A 26,678-nucleotide genomic window follows, 5' to 3' on the forward strand; every position below is an offset into this window, starting at 1 on the left:
CATCTTTCCTGTTAGTTCATTTCAGCCTAGATGGCCCTCGTTCGCTGGAGCATGATGCGTGCAATGAAAATACGAGTGTCCTCTTCTCTGCACGGCCCTGTGTGCACACTACCCCCATAAACGTTGGAACTGCCAGCTCAGGTGGAAAAATGTTGCAGAGTAAAAGATGTATTCAATAAATAGAGAGGGACAGCATGGGGCCTAGGGGAAAGTGCGCATGAGACGGAGGTTTGGAGAGTGGAATAATGGAAGAGAAGGTAGATGGGGCATGAGTGTACATTAAACAGTGGTGCTTGACGCCTGTGAGAGGAAGCATACCACTGGGAATATAACTCTTAACTAGCATTGTCTCCTTTCAATTTAAAGGAGAAACTGGGGCTGTCATCTATTTAATACTTTCTTTTTAAAGGTGGATATCACTGAATTTCAGCATTCAAATGTATTTTTGTGCCCAGAGATATTTCAGCTGAGCATGTGTTACTGTCCCTTACACATGACCTAGAAAGTAATAAACAAACTATCAGCAAAGACTTGTTGGGAGAATGATCACATATTGGCATAAGATGTATTTGTGTATATGAACACTGATAAAACTGCCATAGGAATATATATAATATAAAGTGATTGAGAGCAAGTAAAAACTACATGTAGTTGGGAAGCGAGCAGAGAAGTGTAAACAGTTAGCTAACGGTAATGGATAAACGGTTAAAATAGATATAAAAAAGTAATGGATAAACTATTGAAATAGTTCGCTAAAAGTAATGGACAAATAGTTGATATGTCCAGCTTCTGTGCATCCAAGTGGCAGCAGCAAGTTTATTAGTATAGCACCTTTCAACAAGGCAATTCAAAGTGCTTTAGAGAAGACAGAATTGCATTAAGAAAAGACTGGAGATAAATATAAGCTAAACTAGAATAAGACATATTAAATAGTAGACTAAAAATCACAGTGCTGCTACAGTGCAAGATATGAATAGATTTAATCCAAATATATAGTGTCAAATGAGATCCACATTAAAATAAAGTGAAATGAACATGTTTGGAACAAGACGGATGGTGTCAAACACGGGGTAGTTGAGCTCATCTGATCTATACATACAGTATGCAACCTTTCTATAATAAAACATGCATGTGCCTTCATGCCTCACAATGAGGGTGATTAGGACTATATTTGAGTCTTGATGAAAGATTTTCTGTAATGCCAATCCATCTCGCTGATATATACCTGCCAAAAAAAGAGAAATGTGCCAGAAATGAGCCATTGAGTCATGCTGGTGATGGGGCTATGAGTGACAGCTTGTCTGTTGATTGTCAGCACAGAACTCCCATGACCTCCCATGAGTCTGTTTGTACGCCACACATACAGTAACACGGTCTCCAACCAAAGGACAAATGATTCCGTCGCTATGTGGAGATGACAGCGTGAATACTGAAGAAAATGACAATCATTTGAATCTTTTATCCAAGTTTCAGCTGCATATAAAGAGACATTCAAGCAGTGTCACGGCAAATACTTTCAAATGTCTGATTGACTGAAATAGCATAAAAAGTGGTTTTCGAAATGGACGCATTTGTCCAAACTATTATCCCCCGCTACAGTAGATGGACGCACATTTTCTACCACTGCTCTAAATTTGAATAACATAAACAGCTGGCCCTCTGTGCTTTAAAAAGCAAACCAGCCAGAATGCTCCAGAGCAGAGACCCCACAATGTCCTGGTGGCGTGTCTTTGTGTCACCGAAGCACATTCATTACGCCTCCTTCTGTCTATTTCCTACAAGGCATCAATTTGAAGATGTGAGGTATCACAGTGCAGAAAATGTCACATTTTCCCTGTCAACTGTGCCAATGTTTCTCTTTCTGAGGCCCGGATAAAAGGAGTGGCCTCGGCATTCATCTCTGCCATCTTTCCATTCCCCACGGAGATATTTGAGTGCGAGATGAGTCTGCCCTCCATGCTGTGTACACAGAGAGAAAAGAGAATTGGTGCCGGCGCATACATACTTCAGAAAAATAGCAAGTTTTCCCCCACCAATGGAAAACGAATAAAAGTATTGAATTTGCAACATCTGCCTCACTTCAATAATTTATTGCATTTGAATGTTTTATAAGTAAATTGTGTTATCTGTAGAAGGAAGGATGTGGCATTGTAGTGGGAGCTGTTGTAACTTGGCTTTGTCTTTTTTATAAACAAGAATGGGATGATAATGTATTTGTCCATACTATGAACCCTTTCTTGCTTGACCTCTTCACCCTATTATATTTATTGTTTGACATTTGAAATGTTATTTTTTTAACTTGTTAGCACTGGATGATTTAGCTTTAGATGCTGAGTATTGCTCTGTATGGTTTAGAATTGAGTGATTTTGGCTTTGATGAAACTGAAATATGACGATTCCTCTGCACATTATAGTTGTTGTCATTACCGCCTGAAGACAATAGCCTAATATGATCAAAAATGAGGCAACAGTGATTTCAGCCATGCAGCCCAGCTTTATTAACATCCCTTTATCTCCGATATCATCAAAAGGCTATCATCAACTAAAAGTTAACAGCACAAACCCTGAGCTCCTCTATCTCCTGAATGCGACGCACCATCATTTGCTGTGTTTTTTCTGCCCCCTTGACTGATTATCATTACCTTTTCTTGCAAATACCATGCTCATTACGTTAGTGTACAGCCAAAACATTAGTAGAGGGAGCCTATCTCTCTCCCATGAAGGGAGAGGGGAGGAGAAGAGCTATGGAGGCAGATTTTCCCCTAGCCTCAGCAGCCAGCCCTGGCGCGCTTGGCTATTAACCACAATGAACATGGGCTTTGTTATTAACATCTGTTCATCAGGGATCGGGCCCAGGCCTAATCACCCCTCACACCTTCTGTTTCTGCACAAGAAGAGAGGCAATCAAGGGCATCATTTGGCAGCTGGCTTGAACTACTAATGCTTTTCTCCAGCTCTACTCTGCCCCCCCCACCCCCCCCCCTCATCGCCTTTTCCCTCTTCACTGCCATCATTTTTTCCTCTCTTTTCTCCCCTTATCCTCAAAAAATGGCTCCCACCCTCTTATGGGATTATGTTATTTGAGAAGAAAACACACACACATACAGACAGGCTTGCACAGAAAAACACAGACACGGACACAGACCCACACACACACACACAGGCAGAAAGTGAACCTTTGATAGCAGTGAGATGGTAGATTTACTGATGGCCGTAACAGTCCGGCACCATGGGTGGTTCACAACCTCATCTCAGTGTCTCTCGCCTATTCCTCCCACTGTATCGCAGGCAGATGTTCACAGGTTCATATCAGCTCCGAAAACAAGGATCAGACAGGGTGAGAGAGAAAATGACAGACACAGGAAGAGATAGAGAAATATGTGAGATCCAACAATGGCGAGAAAGCAAGAGATAATAGTGAGATCGACAGATTACCAGTGGGAGATACTATATGTCAATAATAATAATAAAACAATCCCTGCTGTAGATTCATTCCCAAAGCTAAAGGAATAGGTTTTCTGAAGGTAAAATATGTGACACTGATATTTCTAGGACAGCAAACTATTGAGTTACTCCTTTTTTAAATTGCAGTTTCTTTCATGTTTTTTATGTTTTTCGACATTTCTGGCTGTTTCTGTGTCAGTGCTGTTGCGACCATATGATATGTATTTTTCTGCTGCGACTTATGCCAGAGATTTCAGCATTTGTTGTCATCGGATTAATCCCTTTGTCAGCTCCGGCCTCTTGAACACATTGTGTCTCCTTCTGTTACCCACAGGAAGGAAGGACTGGGGCATCTGTGTTTGGGTTGGCTATGTCTAAATCAGCACTCCTTGTCCTATCGCAGTAAGGCTACACACACACACACACACACACACACACAACCTCTCTTTCTCGCTCTCTTCCAGTCTCTCGACTCTGAATGTCTGTTTCTAACTGAGAACAACATGTCCTCTTCTGTCTCAGTAGAGGGGCTTCACAACACAAAGCCCTTTCATGTGTGGATGTGGGTCTGTGATGGCTGTCACATTCTGGCTAAGTTCTCCAGGGCTGTCAGCTTGAGATGATGTTTACCAGGATGCTGCTGTCAATCAGAAAAGTTGCTATTACTGATATTACTTTGCAATATTTATTTGCTGTTAAAGTGTTGTTTCACCCAAATCACCCAAAAATCTGAATCAATTTATTTTAAATTAACATTAACTAGTTTATTTCAGGTCAACTTACCTTGTTAGTTTTAACAGTCAGAGCCATTTTTAGTTTAAGTCTTGTAACATACAACATGTGCATTAAGTACACTATTGTTCACTTAACTCATCACTCCAGATTTGAGGAATGTAACATGATGGAGTTCTGTTATGCGTCTTTTAATACATGTGTCTCAGATAAGACGCATGGTCTATCCATCCAAAAACAAAACAGTTATGTTAAAGATACAAGAACAATGGGTTCTGCGTGTAAGGGGGGGCTTGCGTAGGTGCACTGATCACTTGTGTTGCTCGACATTTGTAGGAAAACACACAAAAACTTGTGCAGAACTTTCTGTAAGATACCAAATGAACCGTTGTATGAGGATATGTTGAGCCATCAAGTTCATCTATATTAACCCTATGTCCCCTTAGGGAAGTGAGTGCAGGAAGAAATAGAGAGAGACAGCGTTTTCCACCAACAAAATCTGGCGCCTACATTTCCCACACTGAAACTCGAACGACAGTTCGGTTAGATATTTCAGTGTGTTACGCCCGGGAGTGGCACCCGCCCCCCCTGAAATATGATTGCCCCCCCCAATCCATTGGGCTAGAGTGCTGTCAATCTGACAAATTTGATTTCCATTGGATCAGAGTACTGTCACTTTGCTGCCTGTTCTGCCAATCGCTGCCTTTCCATTTGTTAAATGGATATACTGTATACTTTAAACACACATTGTATGACAACTGTGTACTTTGTTGAAATATTGAGGCCATTTTAAAAGTAGAAACATATTGAACTTACTGTGGAGCACTTGTTGCTGTAAGAAATAAATTATGTAGCCTACTGCACTTCATATCTGTTCTGTTTCCTATTGTCTGAAAACTGATTACAGCAAGGTTTTCTTTGTTGAAGTTTGAGGCCAGTTTATTGTAAGAATATTGCACTTTATTTTTATACGGTTCTGTGAAAAAAAATCTCCCCAGCCCTTGTCACATCACCAATTAATGTTTCCATCCAGTGATGACCATCCAAATGTTTGCCTTAAGAGCCCTTAGAAAATGTGTATTGTATTTGGATTAGAGTTTAGATTCTCTGCCCGAGCCGAGCCCAACCCAAGGTCGGGCCGGGCTCGGGCCATTATTTTCCGTCACTATCCTCAGGCCGGGCCCTTGATCAAGCAATATCCATTACCTTAGTAGCCTAATTGGGTGGGGAAAAAGTTATGCCATAATCAAAAAAATTATAAATATATATACAAATGTGTACAAAAGTTAGGCTGCAGTTACAAAATGCAACGCGTGTCATCGCGGAGTCTCCTCCTCTCGCACGCATCACACCGCACCTGCTGTGTGCTGTATTGTGTATCTTAAGTGCAACATGGAGCTTGAAGATGTAAAGAAAAACAGGAGAATTAACTTTGAGGTAAACTGTGCTGTATCGTGTTTCCCCCATCTGCAGCACTGTTGTCGGCCAGTGCATCAGCATGCAGACCGTGGCGAAGGACAGTATTAATTAGGTGATCGAGACAAGAAAGTCTCCTATATGGTTCCAGGGCTTTGATTATGTTGATGCCTTGATCTGTTACCCTCACTAGTCGGCTGAGGGAGCAGCTATAGGGTCGAGTTTAGGTTAGAGGGGTTTTTTTACGTGGCTATGGCCACCAAACAGGAGTGTCTGTGTTGCACGGAGTGGGACCTGTTGCGTCGCGACACCCAAGAGACGCAGTGTTTTGTACAGTCTAAAGATTTCCCCTCTCTGATAAACAGGGCTGTACTTGAAACTTCTGTCCATGTCCCAAAAATAAATTGGAGAAGGCGACCCAGACCGGAGGGACCAGATGGACAGTTATCCACTGAGTAAGTACACTAGACAAGTTATGCAGAGTGCGTTTATTTCAGATATATTGAGCAAATTGCTTTTGATTTTAGTTTGCATCGCCAGCTGTAAGTCATGACGGCGGCGGCATGTAAACATGAAGGCGAGTGTCTTTATAATGTATCTTTTCAATAAACTGTCTGTACACTTACAAAGTTCTCAATGCTTCGGTTAACATTTAGGGACCCTCATTGTGCTACCGTTGAAGTTTGGTCATATTTTGAGCCGTTTTAGTGGTATAAATAGCGATTTGTTTTTACTTTCTGTGCCCCGAATACTAGCGTTGTAAGCTAATCAGCGGTCCGTGCTAGCGTCTTTCAAGCTACAAACACATTTGATTAGCATGAAAACATGTCCCAGAGAACGATCGAGTGGGTACACATCTGTTATTAACCCCTAGGTTTGTTTTGCCCCGGAATTGTCCTTTAACTGTTTTAAGTTAAAACCGTTACAATTATACTTTTAGGGTTAAACAACTAAATGATTGTTTTTACGGATTTGGGTGTACTTTGTCTCAAGTCATGCCATAAGTGTTTTGTGTATGAAATCACATGTAAACATACTTCATTTCAATTTCATTTTAATCCCTCATAGTCAGAGAGAGTCAGGTCATCATCCAGCCATATCCCAAACCTAATGCATCCATATGTTCATGTGGACGTGTTAGCGTGTTAATTCAATCTATCTCTGTATCAGTTTGCCCTCCTGTTAAACACACCTAATAGACTTCAGATATCTGCACGAAGATCGGGCTAAAACAAGCTTTTTCACAAACACGGTACAATCTATCGCACCCCCCACCATGTGTACTACTGCTAAGTGTGAGCAGGATTTGTCTAATTAGCCTGTTTGCAGGCATGGAGCATCACTTTTAATGAGGTATCAGGTCCTCAAGGTCATTTCCGTTTTTCCAGCTTGTGTGTACGTCTTTGTGTGCATGTGAGTGTGTGTTTTCTCTTCCCCTCTGTTTGATTGTGTTCTCTTTTTTAATTGAAAAATGTTGACTCAGGTTGTCTCCATCTGTTAAGTGAGGAGCAGCATGACCGCAAATAATTATGACCTTTGCAGTCTGTCTTCTCCTAGAATGCCGTTCTGTCATAGAGAGCACTGCTTGTGAAGAAAGAAAAAAAGTGTTGTTGCACTTTTTTTATGAATACAAATAAATTACCTGAGGATACTTGCTACTGTGCGATCATTTAGAGAATTGACTCGGAATGTGTAAAGACTCATTTCTTTTCCTTCCACATGTTTGTCTGTAATTCATATTTGCTTCCTCACTTCACTCTCTTTTTCCATTTCTAGCTGCAGGGGTCAAAGATAACGCACTCCGTTGAAAATAGTCAACAATAGCTTTTTGGTCATGGCTCACAACGTCCACACTTTACCCTACAGACAAGGGTCGTCAATTTTATTGTTTAAAAGTCATTCTGCCTAACATTTATTGACTCCATTTTCTTTCATTTCTTGACCTAACTACCCGTTCACTTCTCGTCTCCTTCTCACTTGATGGCTTCAGTGCATATGTATTCACTACGCAAGGCCTCTCTCATTTCCAGCATTCCCTTCATTGTCTCATTCTTCACGGACAGTTCTATTTCTGTAATGGTGCGTGTTCAACCATTATCTCTCTATCACACCTTTGTCTGTCCAAGGCATTTGCCCATATACAGATGGAGTTTTTCACCTTGGTGTCACCTAGACTTGCCTTGTTCACAGCATATTTACCTGTATAAAACCTCATACCCGAGCCTTGGCTTACAGAGCTAGCACAGCTAGACGAGCTAAACCGCCACCCACATAAATACCTGTGAGTCAATGGGAGGAAGCATGCCCACAGTGGAAATGATAACAGTGGAACTGGTCTAGGCCTATATAGCCAGGGGAGTGCTAGTGTCCCTCCTCTGTCAAAGTAAAAACAGTAAGGTGCTAAACACCTTCCATCCCAGCAGTGGCGGGGGGCTCACAATGCCATTAGAAAACGTGTGGAGAAACACTTGGAGTGTCAATTCCTCAGGCTGGTTATACTGAAAGTCTCTGTGTGTCCAGGGATGCCATCGTCATGCCAGTAGGACAGAGAGACAGGGGGTGGCTGCTCTAGGATTTATATATTGAGGATCAAGTGGAGATGGCGGGAATTGGACGTAGAGGTAGGAGGATGTGAGGGATGTACTGTGCTATTGTATATGTGGTCTGACCACTAGGTTGGCTATTTAACTACTTACCGGCAGGCTCGGTGTAGTGAAGAGCCCACCAACACAAACAGGAGAGGCTGGAACATGGTACTAATGTGCATGCATTAACATATACACAGGCACACGCTCATGCAATGACAGAAACATACACTACTGCCGACACACACATACAGAGCAAAGAAAAGTAGACCTGGCCTTGATGGGTTAAATGGCCTTGTCCCCCCTGTGTTGAGGGGGAATGTGCTCCTGTGCTGTGAGCGATCGCTTCCTCTCTCTGGGGCTCCAGCATGGGGCCAGACTGGTGGCTGTTAGCTGGAGATGGATGACTTCTCATCCTGCCTCTTCCGACAAGTAGAGTGCACGGGCAGAAAACAACACAGAAAACCTGAACATAAGTAGAGTAGCACCTATTTATACAGTGGACAGTGCACTTTGTTGCATGAAAAAAAGATGACAACTGTGGATCAGAGAAATGAATCAGCTTCAAGGCTAAGAAATTGATTACCTAATATAACATATTTATTATAATTTCATCCCACGGGGGACAATTAGGGTGTTTTTTTTATTTTCATGTAGCCTATTACTAAGGCTGGGAGCTATAGGTAAAATATTATATCAAGGTACTGTATATGTAATTTGATACTGTGATATCAATATAGGTTTATTGTGATAAAATTATCGGGGAATTCAGTTGAACTATCAGTTGATTTATAGACACAATAAATCCAATATTGTCATAAACAGTCCTGATCATTGATTTGCAACAGTGCAAGCAATGGTCTTACACACCCTAGAGTTGTCACTTTTCATTCGAAATTCAAACTAACGCTGAACGTGAGATAACTATTTGATGTATAATCGTCTGTTTTAAATTCAAAATCCTGAGTGTTCAGGCGCAACAGGCCTTGTAGCCCAGTGCTATTGTTGTTATTTTCTTTTCTAATGCAAACCTGAGAAAACTATCAGGTCATGCCAAAATCATGACATATAACCATCTGAGAAGTAATGTGTGGAATCATTTTGAAATTGATCCCACAGATGGAAAAAGTGTGGATAAACATAAGGCTGTTTGCTGACTAAAAGTGCACCAGTCTTAGAGGAATGTTAGCTTGTCTGTAGTTATGCAGCGGAGGGGCCGTGAATGAACATTCATTTTTAATTTGACGGATGACAAATGTCTATTGTTTCACGATATGTATTGTGATATGTTGTGTGTATTATGTTGACTGTACAGTACCGCATTGGCCTATTACAACTAAAGAAATAAAGCTACACATAGTCCAAAATTTTAAAGAAAGGAAAAACTTTCTGCCTAGTCCATGTACTTGTGTCCACATGAGTTACTGCACTCCATCTATCACTCTACATGGTACAAGAATGGCGGTCACCCTCAAAGCCCAGTACAAAGACCGGACTGATCCTGCGGTGTTGACTTTAACATAATGTCCCGCCTCCCCACCGCACTGTTCAGAAAGGCCTGAACAATGTATCTAAAGTGAAGTTCTCCCAGCAGGTGGGGGTTCAAACGGGTCCCAGACCAGAGGCACCTCGGGAAAGATCGGATGGCTGCTGCCTTAAACCCTGGCCAAAATTTGACCTGCACTAAAAAACAGGCCTGTTCCAGACCATTGCTGCTCTCCCCCTGCTAAAACAACACCAGGGAAAGTGTGCGTCAATATAGGTATGGGTTTGGGTGTAAATGGTGTGTGTGTGCGCGGCTATGAGTGGTGAAAGAAGGGCATGTAAAGGTGTATATGCACCTGAAAACACTGACCCAAGCTTGGGTAAACACACAAATGAGCACCTCATGGGTTTCCTGCTTTGAAGTCATGTGACGAGCAGCTGAATGTGTCAGTGCACAAACATATGGCCCGTCTGTGCATGAAGCGTTCTTCATGTGAGGTCAAATGTGTTATACATCGACATGAAAGGAAAAAACAAGTTATTTAAACTTACAAGAGATCTTTCTAAGTTCACATTTAGTTTAGTTTAGTTTAGGAGGCACACCCTTTTCCCCCTTATATATGCCTTTATTCTTAATATTACATTTATGCTTAACAAAAGGTAACTTAAAAACACTGCAAATAGGTCAGACATGCGATAGGGCTGGGACTACTGAACATCTTAACGGCCGTTGATGGCCACCAGCTGCTAGGCCCCGCCCTTTGGTCAGTGACTGATGGGCCAAACTTGACCTTCTTTCTGAGCTGCAAGGGGTACGGGACTGGGGGATTGAAAACATCCTCTCAAAGTGATGGCTGTTTCAGGGGCTGGAGACATGAGAAACATGGCCTGCCAGTCACACACTCTCTGTGCTATCAAAAAGACCCAGCAGTGGCATGCCAGACATGTCACCCATGCGCCAGGCAGACTTCGCAGGCCAAGCTGAGCCAGCAGGACTCCACTGGTCAACAACTTTACCAGATAGAGAGAGGATATGTTTACATAGAGGTAATAGCGGTGTCAGGTTGTAAACATTTTTTTTTCTTCTTTAAAAATAAAAACGTTCATTGCCTATTGCAATACTACATACACATGTACTGTACAGTAGCTGCGCCGGCTGCAGAAATTGAGACTGCTCTACTGTGGATTCTGCTTCTTGGATTGTATCCAAGATTCAGCAAGACATCTGCTCTATTGACAGAAATGCCATAGCCTGGCGACTGACAAAAAGAGAAACTATGCATACTGTATGTGTATGTGCATGTAAGCATGTAGATACAGGAATGGTCTTAAGATCATATTATTATCACAATATATTATATGACTATTTGAGAGAGGACGTTAAGTACAGGTACATATGTTTTTTCATCTTGTGATTGAGCAATTGAAAAGGATTAAATGTGTTCTGTGCAAAAAATGACTCATTGGCCCTGGTTGGCCATTCTTTACTATGGGAGTAGTAATGCCACACAAATACAAAACAAACCCTTACACAAACAAACTAAAATGTAACTAACAATACTGTTCCAAATGCATGGTTTGCTATTTAGGATCCAGTGTATACAATATTCTGTGATTTTAGGAAACGTGAAAGGCAAAGGGAAAGGGGGAGACAACAGTGAAAATGCTTTTGATTGTAATTGACAACAAGCCCATTTTGGGGATATGGGGGTCGGATGTTTGATTTGCCGTTGATTTGTAGAGTCCTGCAATTTAAATCAGCAACATGAACTCTAAAAGGCATCTAGAGCTGAGTTTCCTTTTTTCCCCTTTTTGTAAGCCATGATTCTGAGACAGAACTAACAAATAAAATACATGTTTTTTCTTTGGAATTCTAACTTTATATTTAGTTATAACAATTTATTGTACATTTGGAATATGTGCCATGTGTAGGAAAGTAAGTGATCCAATGCTGATCACAGGGACCTGTGCAATCTAATCCCAGTCCTCTGCTACCTCAAAAAGTAATTTTGGCTTCGCTCTGTTTTCAGGCGATAATTAGAAGCTCAGTTTATCAAATTGTGGCTGTGGTTGGTGGTGACCTAGCAGGGAAAAGTGACATGCGAAAGTGTCACTGCATTTTGGAGAGATTTCTTGCTCTGTAGAAGCAGGTATGACAGAGCGAGCCGTGAAGTCCCACTGGATGAATGAAGCTATATGTGACTTGGGGATTGGGTTGAGTTAGCCACATATAATGTTAAAGGGGACATCTCCTGATAGTCATGCTTGAGAAACGGCATGAGAAAATGATGTGCACCCAGGTGGTCAAATGCTCTTTTTGTCTCTCAGCAGACAACCAGTGCTGCTTTTATTGCTGTTCATCACTTTAAAGGAGGACCCATGGCGGGTGTTTACGGTTCCTCGCTTCCCCTCGGTTCTGCATGCTTCCATGCTCCCCTCGCCAAACGAGCAGGGGCTTTGTTGTGGGAGGGGAAGTGAAAACTTGTAAGGGCTTAGAGTGTAAGGTGTGAATATATGGTGTGTGAGTAATAAACCATACATCTATTCACGTCAAGCTACTTGGAGTCCAGATTTTCTACACGCCTCACGAGGACCACATATGAGCACCCAATTTAATCTATGCAATGACAAAAAATGACCACTAAATTTATTGTATGCCATATTATATATATACAATAGTGGTCCCATTGGGCACACAGGCTGGAACATATTGTTGCCAGTCATTAGGCCCAGATTAATACTCGCGTAGATATGTACATAAAGCCCAACAGAATGATATTGCTCTGAGTTGGCATCCATAAATTGTGGAGATATAGTGTCGCCAGATAGAAGGCATATGGCCATGGTAGGACACTGCTCCTTGTAATTGAGGAGCAGAGCAAGCAGTCCATAAAGATGCCAAGACATAGTTAAATATTTATGTAGATGAATGGAGTAATAAATAAATGGTTAAATGAATAATGGCTCGACTAACGTGATTGCAATAGATAAGTCATGTTTTATTCAGGACCTCTAACCCGTTCAGAGAGAAAAGGGGACATTATTCTAATGAGTCGTTTGTTTAAATTCCCTTTGAGTGAAAGTAAAGAGATGGAATTTTTAGAAGTGCATTTTCAATTATCAGTTTAATAATCGTATGCCATTAATAAAGTTATACAGGGCTACTGTAACTTTACAAAGTTGTCTTTGGTGATTTTAGGCATTATTTCTTTGTTTTAAATCACATGTAGTTTAAAAAAAGTCCACTGCTAAATGGCTATGTTGTAAAAATCTGAGTTAATCAGCACAGCTCCGAGCTTCATATTGTAATATTAGTGTTCCTCTATCTAACAAAACCATTTCCTCCCTTTATAGACGAATGAAAGTCGCCATGTGCTTTTCTTCTGTGGGGATATTGTGTGTCTGTGGACTCCCCACTGAGCTTGACCAGATTGCTGTTTAGGCATGCCCTCTACAGGCCAAAAGTAGAACTGAGAGTCCACAGGCGAGTGGAAAACTGTCCCCTGAGATCATCTTTTCACAAAAGGGATATGAACAGAGGCATTATTAATCAAAAGAAAACATTTGACAATTTAGTCTTCAAAATGACAAACAATTACTATTATTCAAACTCTGGTATTTTGAAATGCATTCACCAGTCAAAATCCAAAAAGTGGTCAGTGTTGTTACTGCATCAGGCTCAGAACCTTTGAGCTAGTTTCCCAGAGTGGACATGAGGGAAAAACTGTCTACAGCAGAGACACAGAGTCCCACTGTGAAGTCAGGACCACAGCAGACATGAAGCTGTCCACAGCATGCCATCACGATTTCACTCTTTGTCCTTCAGATTCTTCCCCTCCTCTACCCATGGATGAAAAACAATATCCCATTGTACTATTTCACAGTCACAAATGCAGTTTATTATCATGTAGTTGTCTGATATCAGGGAATCCCAAAGAGAGCCACATGAGCATCACAGCGAAGTATGGTATTAATTGATTTTTCTAACAAGGAGACAGTGTAAAGAACATTTGATGTCAAATATATTCGTCAACGTTCTAATTTCCAGTCAGTTAAAGTGATTTGTCATTTTGCTGGTGACCCTCTTGATCTCCCTGGGGCCCTGGGGGTCTGTAGACGCTGGGCCCACATTTTAAGACTGCGGGTTAAGAACAACTTTACTGTATATAAAAATATTTCCACAGATCCAAACAAAAGCATTATATAAACGTATTTGCAAAGAGGCAGTATTGCTTTCAAGAAAAGAAAAAAAAATGTTTTAGGAGAAATTAAGTGAAAGAAAGAAAAACAATAGGGAGAAACTCAGCACAATGTCATGATTTGTCTATAAAAACTACATGACATTTTGGTGGAGGAAACAATTTTCAGGGGCCATTGTTGTTTCTGTTCATGTGCTTGTTTGCCTGTGTGTTCATGAGTGTGTGTATTTGTCTGTGTATGACTGAGTGTGTATTTGTCTAGCCTTTGAAGGCTCTGCCTTCCCCTGTGTGTCTTTATTGTGAGGCAGCTGAGGCCCTGCCTGTAGCTCTGTCCAGCACCGAGACTCAGACACCAGCTGCATTCACCGTCACAGACCTCTGCCGGCTTTTGATGTCCACCCTGCTGCCCAGCCTCTGACCACAGAGACACTGCGTATATCCACCAACCATCTTGAGTAAAAAGACAGAAACAACTCACTCCTATTTATATGTTTTTATTATCTGGACGAGAGAGGAGAATTTGTTTGATATCCATGGACAAAAAACAAGCTGTTAAGGTCTGGGCACTCTGGGGTGTCTGACTGATTGACTGCATGGGCAAAGTTCCCAGGGTCTGTCTTTGTGTCCAACTGCTTTTCAAACAGCCCCAGGCTTGAGAGAGTTTTGCCTCGGGCAGAAAAATGATAAATTAGAATTACATTTTACCAAATCAGAGTGTCTAGGTTTGGACTAGAAAGGTGCAAGAATGAAATGAGATGAGCCTTTTATCACGTGGAATCAAAGCACAATGGTGTTGACGTGAATGTATTTGTCCTTTGGAAGAGTAATCATATGAATATGCAAAATAAAAGACAGGGCTTCCCGCTGCTGTGTTGATGCAATTGATAGGACATTTTTGAATTTGATTTGGTTTGTAGTTTACATTTTTACACATTCGCATTGAGACGCCCAACCTAAGCCACTGAATTCTAGTTTCTCTTGATAATGTGCAGTTCTGAATGAAATTACCATCAATGCTTTTGGTTATGTATACGTACACTTATTTTTCTAATTATTTTAAAGCTTATTAACTAATTTGATGTAGAATTAATCATGATATTAAGCATGATATACACCTAAGCGCAGAATAAATTAGACTTGTACACGAAACAAACAACATAAAATATTAGTCTCATCAGTTAGCAATTTGGTGTTTCTATCAACACACTGTTGTCACTGTATTGCATTCTCCAAGATAAAGTCAGAGAAGTGCTCAAACTTGGGCATATCTCTCTCTCTCTCTCTCTCTCTATCTCTCTCTCTCTCTCTCTCTCTCTCTCTCTCTCTCTCTCTCTCTCTCTCTCTCTCTCCTGTACTTAGCTACTTAGAGTATAGACTGTCCTTCAAGACAGCAAGGTGAATACCGAGCTGTCCGACCTGTGATGAGTGGAGCGGAGGGGCAGGCATCAAAGATATGGCCCTTTTAAGAGAAAGAAAAGGAGTAAAAGAAGGGGGGAAAGAGAAAACAACATGTACTGATCCTATTTTAGTCCTGTGCTTTCATTACAGAGGTTTTAGAGACAATGATTGTATCACAGCCTCTCAGAAATGCACCAGCCATAATGACATTTCCATCACAGGCTGTGCTGTACCGTAGACAGATGACACATACACCCATGTAAACCCCCGGATAGCGGCTCGCTTCACGATCGTTGTTAGCCTTAAAGCCCTTGCGCAAGCAACTCACAAATGCCTAATGGTCTTTATCATAAATATCAGTACTGCAAAGGTTATAGTTAGATAGATATGTCCCTGTGCCCCATTTCGCTGCATAGCAGACACTTTTGACTGATGCTGCTTTCAAATAGGTAGAAGCACTTTGCTGGAGGAGGCTTAGAGCTAAATAACAAGTAGGTTACTCTCTAATCTTAATGCAGGTGAAATATCTACTCTTGTGTAAAGGTTATCTCAATATAACTTCTATGTTGTTCTCTCAAATCTCAGCAACCTCCTCAGTTAAACTAATGGAAGACCTTGCCATTTCCCAATAGCATGACTTAGAGGCAGGACTGCGAACTTAGAAAACACATAACCTTCACAAAGACTCTGCAGCTTTCTCCTCTTTAGCTGAAAGACTGCAAACGGACTAGAAAGACTATTTAAGTTTTGACTAATGGTTTACTCGACTGAATTATAATCACATGATAATATCTATTGACTATCATTGATTTGCTATTAGAGGACTAGTTGAATCTTGATTAATAGCAGCAGACCTGTCGAGTCTAAGGCCATAAAGGGATCATTGACAAGCAGCAATAGCCCTTCTTAACATGCCCCTAAGGTCCCCTTCAGCACCGGATCAATAGCTGACCTCTATAGCCATTATTTACTGGCAATAGCATTTTGCCTTATTCTGAAAATGATGTACAGTATCTGTCAGAGTGGAAAAGGGACACATTGTTCTTAACCTTGAGCTAATAGGCTTAAATAATCTGCTGTGATTGGTGTGTCGGAGAAATATAGACAGGTGTAAAAATATTGATATAATTCCCATATTATCGTAAGGGCTGCAACTAATGATTGTGTCTATTTTATTGATTGTCAATAAGACATCAGAAATTTGGGCGTGGATTAGTGATTAAGACGCATACCATGTACTGTAATCACATTGTCCCTGATTCGATTGTGGCAGGGGACCTTTGTTTCATATCATTCTCTATCTCCCCTTGTTACTTATCATCTCTCTACTGTCTGCTTTTAAATAAAGCAAACATGTCCAAATATAAACTTAAAAAGTGAATAATGAATAAAAGGTCTCTTCAAACTGCAAAAAATGCTAATCACAATTTCTCAGCGACATCCCAGAGACACACACACACACACACACATAAATATATATATATATATATATATATATATATATAAGCAAACATATTCACATTTAAGAAGCTTGAAAGGTAACTCTCATGACCACCCCTCTATCAAATAAACATTCTTTCAGCTCTAAACATGTATACATAATGTTGTGGGTTTGCTTAGCAGTCGCCCACATTGCAAACAACACCAGAATACTCCATACTCCTTTTTTCTCCATATTATGAGCAAATTTTAAGTAGGGGATGTTGACTTTAAACTAACCCAATGTTTCGTCCTAGCAACAAATAGTATAATTTATTGTCATTGTTATTTTGTAGAAAGATATTGTCCAAATCACAAAAGTAAGTAGTGGATTAAATGTTGAATTAAAATAAAACCTCTATATGGATGTTTTTTTTAATTAAACATATGATGGCCAAGGCATCTCTGCAGCAGTTTACATACATGCTAGAGTATCTAAGTCACTTGAGTGCACTTGGTTATAAAAGCCACGGTGGCTGCCCATTAAGGAGGACCTAGGGGGACAGAGTATCTCTCACCGAGTGACCTTTATTATGAAAAGAGCCTGTGGGTCATTGAATGTGACACATATATATTAGGCTGATTATGGCTGCTGCCCTGACCGAGGTCCGCAGGTGTCCAGCGGTGTGACACCAGCTTGTCTCTTTGTCCGAATTAAGAGTAAATGACGGAGGCATACATGTGACCTTTTTAGTTAGAAAAGAAAATGTCTTGCTATTCAGTGTGTAGAAAGGCTGATTCTCTGTTTTCTTAAGGACAAAGTGAGGAACGTCTGTTTTTTTAACCGGTTTTACAAAGAAAAAGGTGATAACACTGCTTAGATTGCACTTGATGGTAATGGTGATTTGTTAAAGGATTTTTTGTATAATGCAAGCTTACAACTTTCCTGAAAGTTGTTGAAGCACACGACTGCATGCAGTGAGTGTCTGTCGGTCAAAAGAATCCACTCAGACAGGTGATGTGGGTGAGTAATCCATTAGAAGGATACAGAATCCCTACCTCAGCAGTGCACAGTTTGAGTGCACTCAGCAAGACCTTGACGGGCCCCAGAGCCAGGGCCTGTCAAGCCAGGAGGCAGAGTGATGGAGAGCCCCCACCATGGTGCACTGGACCCTGGCTCTCACCCACGCACTGCCACTGAGGCCGCACACTCAGGGGCCTACGGTCACTGCAACACAATCCAGATGTACTCTACTGTGTGTGTGGATGTGTGCAGGTATGCATGTGCTGGGTGAACACGCACATGTTCGTCTCACTAAGGGTATGGGACTGTGCCAACAAAGGGTCAATGCAGATTAAGATATTTCCTGCCAGTCTCCTGTCTGTTTGTCTCAGGGGCTAAGGATATTTCCATTATCGCAGGAAAATTCACTCAAATCCCTAAACCTTGTCAGCCAATGACATGCAGTCCCAGAGGACATTGGGTTTTAACTGTGAGGGACATTAATGAAAAGGCATCCAGCTCCCCGAAGACACACCACTAGCGCTGCACCAAATAATGGCGAAGACAGAGCAGGGCTGTTTCTTACACGGAAAGCTGGGAATTTCTTGAAGCCATCATTACTGCCATATCTGACATAAGCAACCATAAAAATTTCACAGTAACTACACCTGATTAACAAAGTGTTCAACCTACAGTCAGTCAGTTTTTGTTTATGAAGACAGATTCCTGACAGAAAACCAATGCCCTCCCCTGTAGTGATTGATCACTAACAATCACTAATGATTAAACATAAAAGTTTGACCCAGCAAGATGTATCTTTATCTGTGTGTTTTCCTGCCCTTATGCACATATAGTTACATGCAAGACCGTCTGTGTACATACTCGTGATATGCGATATACCTCCCGAATGTTCAGTAATACAGTCAATGATTTCAAATTAGCAATAAGCCATCGCCACGGCGAACACAACGCTGTTCTTATTATAAACTAGATCTCACAGGACTTATTAAAGCAGAAGGAAAAGCTCCAACTTCACTAATTGGTGCAATGATTTTTTAAATAAGTGTGTGTGAGTCCTTCACCAATTGCAGTGAATAAAGACACTCTGGGTTGTTAGAAACTGAATCAATAATGTAGAGCACTGCTGTGTCTTTATTGCATATCTGGGGAGCTACCGATTCATAAAAAAAAACAAAAACAAAAAAAACATTACATTATGGGATTTGCTTGCCCAGGGGTTTGGGTTACTCAAATTAAAAATATGTCAAACATCAAAGTCTTTTTGAAATATGTCTGTTAATTTATTGATGTGTGCATCTACAATGATTTATTAAAGAGTAAAGATGTGCAGTTATTAAGAAGTGATTCTTAGTTGGTGACACATTGCTAATCACAGCAGTGTCTGTCGTAACACTTGTTAAACATGCATAAGAATATAAAAAAATTCAATAATGAAAGCAATACTGTACATCCTATGATAAGCTAACGACAACAGTTGATTCAAAAACGCAATACATTAACAAATTAACATCCTATCATTGTGTCATACTATCACTATCACTAGGTGTGTGTGTGTGTGTGTGTGTGTGTGTGTGTGTGTGTGTGTGTGTGTGTGTGTGTGTGTGTGTGTGTGTGTGTGTGTGAACCCTGCCAGCCTGAAAATCAGTTTGGGCTGTGAAATCCCTGTCAGTGCCCAGGGCTCAGGCATTCTGATCTGCTTGGGAAAGCTGCTACACTAATAAATGGCATTCATCCGGAACGGTCACATTGTCTCACTGTAAATGGTCTATTCATTTTTCATACTTCTGTGTGCAGCAGTCCCGCTCCCTCCAATATCTTCTTACTGAAATCAACAGCGACCAGATCATCACATCAGCTGCACGATCTCTTTGCAAAAATCCCTCATCTTTCAATAGGAAATAGCTGACTAAGAAAGTTGTTATTGAAATAACACTCCGACATTTTGGGAAATACTTAAGTTTGCTGTCAACATCATAGACAGATTAGAAAAACTAAAGAAAGACTATAGGGGAAACGGTAATGACAATGCTGTCTTATTTGCATATTATCTTGATATTTAAAAGATAATTCTGGTTTATTACAAACTTGGATGTTCATGTTGTGACCATTGTTTCTACTGGTTGTGGAAATTGCTAAAAATAAGTCAAATGGGGAAAGAAACACTAATGAACAAACCCCCAGTTAGCCCAAATGTGGAAGAGAAAGCAAAAGCAAACTGTCAACTGATTACTCAAACTGTTGCATTAAAGACCGCCTTCTGCTTCAACCTCAAATAAAGTAATAATCTAGTTAACCTGGCTAAACTGGTGGCTTGATTACAACCTGAAAAGAGCCTGGTGAATCTGATGATATCACGATTAATCAATCAAACAATGGAAAACCAGCAACATAAAACAATAAGCTAAGAAGAAAAGATGGCCAATGCCACAAACATAAAAAAGCAGTTCTAACAAACTGTAATTATCTTTTAACATCTGTAGAAATAACAATTTAAAAATCAGATATTGTGTGTTTTTTTGGAGAGTAAATTGTATTCTTGGATAACATGCATTAGACACTTACTGCACACAAAATGCTGCCTCATATGTTTATAAGCAGTGGTACCTCTACCCTACAAAATCCAAGTAACAGTGAACATATTGGGTTGCTAGCAAGCAAGATAAACAGTGGAAATAGCTCCAGCGCCTATTCACTTATGCTTTGGAGTTGTTTAAAGGTATATTTTTTCTCACTTTTAATGGAGCAAGGCTAACAGTTTCCTTATGATTCAAATATTAACACGCCATTCTTGTTAGACTGTGGGTCTGATCGCAAATATTCCCAAAATATTGTACTGTTCCTTTAAACCCTTTGGGCTTTAAACCCACAGATTGTAGATTTTGAAGATTTCACCATCAGATATTTGTACAGCTGTATACTGATGGTTGCATAAGTTAACCAGCTACCATCAAAATATCATTAACAATAATTGAAACTCTCTGTGGATCTCTGCCCTCTAGGTGTTATGGCCATCAGAGTTAGTTATGTAAAGGAGGATATGATGACAGTACATGATGCACACACTCACTGTGCGCGCGCGTGTGTGTGTGTGTGTGTGTGTGTGTGTGTGTGTGTGTGTGTGTGTGTGTGTGTGTGTGTGTGTGTGTGTGTGAAAGGTGAGCGTGGTCAGTAGTTTGGACAGTTCGCGACCCAGCGGGGACATTGGCGCTCCGGCTGGGTAGGTAATGATATCAGATGCCACACTCCACAACAACAGGTGCCTTGGCACTGCCACCTTCTACCTCCACGCTGTGTCAATGACATCAACACCGACCCACTGGTTAATTATAGATCACCAATCCCCTGCTCTTCACTGTTCAGCCATGAGAGGATCAGGAGGCTATAGGGGAGATGTTCTGTTGCAGCAGGTTGACAGGTTGGGTAAAGAACATGAAACCAGAAGTTGACTTTTTTTCCCCCCATTGTGAGCTTTTTTATGTTCATGTCACAATGTCCTGCTGTACCCACGGAAACTATCATCTCAGTATCATGAGGGCAATTTCCAACCATCCAACTATGTAATGCAAGGCTATAAATGTCATAGACTGATACTGTAACCTGTTTTCATATAACTAAGAAGTGAACTAAATAGTTACTAGTTAACTATCACAGTAAACTGACCCAACCTTTGGACTATGAACAATGGCATCCTAATCACAAATTCTGTTTTTGTGGCAATAGATGTGATAATATGATCCAGGTTGTCTTGATATAGAATATAATCAATTGTGAAAGAAAATACCACTATGCTTTTTTTTGTCATGTTCATTGTCTAAGCCTGGTCTATTATTTTTAACATATCAGACCATCCAGGTTATTATCCCTTAAAAAAAATCCCAAAACTCTAAAACTCGTCCCCCTTGCATCTTCACAGTCTGTGCATTGGAGATAATTTACTATGTGTACACAAGACAGTAGTCTGAGTTGCAAGAAATGTAAATTATATGTTTACATGTTTATGTCTGCTAATAAACTCCCATTTTTTTCATTCACTACTGCACCATTTTTTCCACGAAGGACATTTGATTTTTGTTGTCTTCAACCTCATATGTTCAGAAGCCTTGTGACTAATTCAGTAGAAGTGCTCAGCTCCGGGGTGGAGATTGGGAGCAGATTTAGGTGCAGCATTTGGATGACCATATGGAACTCTTTGTGGCGCCAAGAGACCATGCAGCTTGGAAACCTGATCACCATCTCCCTGGTGACAGCTGGGGCCTTTACACCATCAGAACATTTGTAGACTTCTAATTTGTCATAACCACCTCCTGTGGAAAAGAAATATGCTGCAAAAATTAGGTAAGCAAAGTTTGGAATTTCTGGGACGGACCAAGATTTCGGGAGCGGGGCCAAGGGACATAGCGAGGAGAGGAGTGTCAGCGCATGCAGGTGGCTTTTTCTTATGCTTACATAATTCCCTCTTCCTATGTGATGGAGCAGTGATCATGGTTCAAGTTATGGGGGTGTTTTTAATGCACAGGACAAGCAAAAATATTGTGACGGGTATATGTGTGCAACAGCATATGGACATTTTTAGTCATGTCTCTGGCATTCACACAGAGACTGCGCTCAGCGTCCTCTGGAGGTATAAGAGGGGCCGTCCTTGCTCTTTGTCCAGTCATAATTTCACAAGTGCGTGTATGAGTGTGTTTCTGTGTCTGTGTGTGCAGGTCATGTTCATGTACCTCTGCACCTAGTGGTTGTCAGTCAAGCACAAGCTCTCTCTCTCCCTGAAGTCCCTGAAGAGAGCTGCTGGTTATAGTAGCTTGTCAGTAAATATATCACATTAATATTTCATGGAACTGTTTTTTTGTTGCAGCTTTCTCTCCGTGTACCTTGTTGTTTCTCCCCATTTGTCTGAATGGACCATGTACCTTATGCTCATCAACCAGAGAATACGAACCCCCCCTTCCCTCATTCTCCATCTCCAGTGTGTAAAGTGTTTTCTGCCTGAAGGCACAATTCTCTTGTCATTGTTGTACACTCAGAGCCTTGTTGCGGTGTGATGTAATTGTTTTGCTCTGAGACCTTTCACGTTGCGTGCTGAAAACAAAGGCTGGATTCACAATCTATACAACTCTAAGGCTTTTAAACTCGCAGTTAGAGAGCTTAAACCATGATTGTTCAGCTAACAAAGTAATGATTCTCTAACAAAGGCTCACTGTAACGGAACAGTAATTACTTGAATACAACTTGCGAATCAGTGGTAAAATTGGTGTTGTAAGCCTGTAACACTGGCAGTAAACAGTGCAAAAAACAAATTTTCATTGCACTTACAAGAGCTCTGGGATAGGCTTGTAGGCTAGCATTTTCAAGTGAGAAATAGCCTAAGTGTTTTTTTTGTTGCACGGTGGTAATGCTCTCTAATGCTGATGGTTGACTCTCTGCAGGCAGCCTCACAATTCTCAGGTGGGCCTTCCCAAAGCACTAGCTGAATTAAGTGGATATGGCTTCGAGATTTTTTAAGTGTGTCGCAGCATACAGGCCGCTGTTCTACCGTGACATTACTTGGGTGTTAAGTGTTCTTTAGTGGATTACAGCAGGCTTTGGCATGTTTCTGACAAAGCAGAATGGGACCATCAAAACCAGTTGGCCTGACAGTGGACAGAGAAGTGATAGATTCTGTTTTCTGTTAATTTGGTTCAAGCTGATTCCTCTGGGAGAACAGCAGACAGAGAAATGTCCAAGTGGGCATCAGGGATGGTTTTAAAGACCATATATGGGACACCAGGCGTTAGCAAGCATGAAATGGATGCTGTGTGGTTGTGTTTTGTCCACAGTGAGTGTGTTAGAAATGGTTTCACATATAAAGCCTCAAGGCCCTTTACTGTACATCTGTAAGTGTCCCAAAAAGGGACAGCTGTATTTGTTTATCCTCCAACAATGAAAATAATGAGGATCCACTGATCTAGATCAGTATTGTCGCCAATACAGAGCTTATAAAGAGGATCAGACAGAACTAATTCACATTATGTACAATGTCTTTGTCAGTATCATTAAACAAATGAAGTGTTTCTGCTATCAGTTAGATTCATTCAGTCCCGGTGGGCTGCCAACTCAGTTTATAGTGCCACAGCTGTCACTGGCCTTATGGTACCTTACATAATAAACACAGTGAGGTATACAGATTTTAAATCTGGGAAGAAAAAAGCACTGGTATAAGATTGGTACTCATATTGGCAGATATCCTGACTGGAGGTATCGGAAGAGAAACATATTACTCTGTGCATCCTAACAAATAGCAGATTTTTAAAATCTAATGTCAAAACACTTGTTTTATGTAAACGTTGCACAGGATGACCATTGAAACAGCTCTGACACTAAGTGAGGCAGTAAGCTGTAGCTGTGATTGTTACTTATTTAACAGTCACCAACCTTCAACCATTTCCTGACAAGAAAAAGAAATCTTGTTCCATGTTAGCAACCAGGCACAAAAGACTGACTATAAAAGGGAAAGAACATGGCTTTAGAAATGCTCAGCTTCAGTAGCAAGCTAGCTGGACTGTAACTTTAGATATGTAGTTTAGAGAGGGAGAGGGCTATGGATTTTAATCCGTCAGTCGATAAAGGTCAGTGCTCGAAAGGGCTTTATTCCTCAGTTCCAAATCAAAGTGTAAATCCGCTGATTGCAGGCCCTGAATGGGAATACAACAAGGCTCCATTTGTGGTCTGTTTCTATGGCTCAGTGTGTGTAAGACCCCGCGTGCGCGGACCCATAATACAGGGGGTTTCTATCAAGGGGCCCCTAGATCAATGGGCCGCATGACCTTTGCATTGTGCTGCCGGCTTGGCCAGTGATGTCATGCCATCTATCCGGTGCTCCACTTAAAGGGGCAAAAGAAAAGCAAGGCAAAGTCCCACACCTTCCTCCCACTGAGCCACAGAAAAGACAGCATGAAAGGCATCATCTGCAAATGTATCCACCTGAAACAGAATTTATTCCCCTCAAAACACACCTTCACAGATTAGGGCGCTCTCTGAAAAGTGTGTAGGTGTTATAAATGAGATGCCTGCTGGTTAAATGCTGTATGTTACAACAATGACTGAATGTTATTGCTGAATCACTATTTGAATGCATGTATGCTGATGCTAACAAAAGTCTTGTTGGCTGAATCAGATGAGCCCTACCACTTCTGGAGTGTTGTTCTGCCTTGATCTATGGCTATTGAAATTAAACGTGGAGTGACAGAGACTTTGGGCCAAGAGACAAGAGAAGCCCTCTCATTGTTCCCAAGTGAAAGGTCCTCTTTATAGTGAGGAGAGACGATGGCAGCTGGTAGGTTCTTCCCTCTATAGAAGATAGAGCACTTTCACAGAGTTGTGGAGTGCATATGAATGGAAATCTAAAGAGGTAGGCGTGAACCATTTGTTTTGCTATGTTTGTGTTTCCTGTCAACATGTCTGTCTGTGTTGTGGGGCGGCCTCTTTTTACTGCACACAGTGGCTTCTCTCTCCCCCCCCCCCAACCCACACGACCCCACCAACTCTGCATCTCCCCCTAAACCCAGACATAATCGCGGGGGAGGAAGAGTTGCCCCAAAAGAGAGTGCCGGAGCCATCTTTGTGGGCAGCTTTGTCATGGTGAGAGATGTTGTAATTGCCATCTGATGGATCACTTGTCAAGGCCGTCATTAGGATTTTGGTGGCCAGGTCCATTGGAAGAAGAGAAGGGGTTAAAAGAAGGACTGGGAAAAGATGGAGCTGGCTCAGGTGGGAATGCATAGGACCAGGTCACATCTATCAGCCTTTTGACTGCCGCCATGGAGTTTAATAATGTGATTGGTCACGCGTTAGAGGAGACTCCATCAAGGATAAAAGAGTCTCTACTTCTACCTCCTTGTGATGGTATGAAAAGTTTAAAAGATGGGGTGTATAAACAAAACAAGCCATTTTATGGTTTTCTATAAAACCTTATATTCTGGGATTCAAAAAATACGAAATATCAAAAAACAAAATGTAGCCTCCAGTATATATGTCTCTAAACTAGGGCTGCTTTAAATTTGTGTGTCGTCTCAATATATAAGAGAGTGGGGCCCCCTCGGAGAGCAGGACGGGAGCTTCTGAGGGGCCCAATCCAGAGAGGCACTATTCTCTGGTGGCACATTCAAGGTCATTTAAACAAGTGTCCCCACATCCTACAAAGTGTCACTCTACACCAAAGTAAATTGTCAGTTTGTTTATACGTGCCATTTGATTGTTTAAGGCACCCTTCAATGCACACACACATACACCCACGCACACATACGCACATACCAAAAGCTCCCCAGAGGTCAATTAGTACAGACAAGGGGCTTTCAAACAAAGGGTGCTAGTGGCCCAGAGCAGCCAAGGGAAGCACATAATTAACAGTTATAAAGTACTTTACTCTGTTAATTTAATTAGTTAATCCTTTTATCAGTGATTCTTTGTTGAAGGGAGTCATTACAGGGCTCCTCTTCCAGTGTTAGGGCATCATGGCTGGTAATGGAGCTTCAGAAGTGATCTGATCCGTGATGGCTACAAAGACACTCAGTGTGCTGTGGGAATAACACACCATCTGAAGTTTGTGGACTTGCAGAATAATGACATCAAGAAAATGTCAGATTCAAATTTTCCTTATCAACCTGGAATCTTGGCCTTGGTAAGGTTTAAGGTTATGGCCAATCAGTGTTTGAGACGATTCAGCTATTTTACTTTTGGTTGCACAACCACTTAACAAGAAAAGATACACGTACAAATCAAAATACATTTGAGCATTTGAAATCACAGGTTTCTGGTCTCTGATTAAATGGGGATGTTTGAAGTCAAACGATCATTTTCATGTGCTGCCAAGTCTCATCCCTTTGTCCCTTTTGGAACACTACCCCAAAACCCATATCTGTCTTCGCACTCCGGAAATTATTCAAATGAGCCAAGCTTGCCATCACATTTATTTTACAGCACCACTTGAAGCGTTAACAA

The sequence above is a fragment of the Sander vitreus genome, chromosome 22 (genome assembly GCF_031162955.1).
Source record: "Sander vitreus isolate 19-12246 chromosome 22, sanVit1, whole genome shotgun sequence".
Classification (NCBI taxonomy): Eukaryota; Metazoa; Chordata; class Actinopteri; order Perciformes; family Percidae; genus Sander; species Sander vitreus.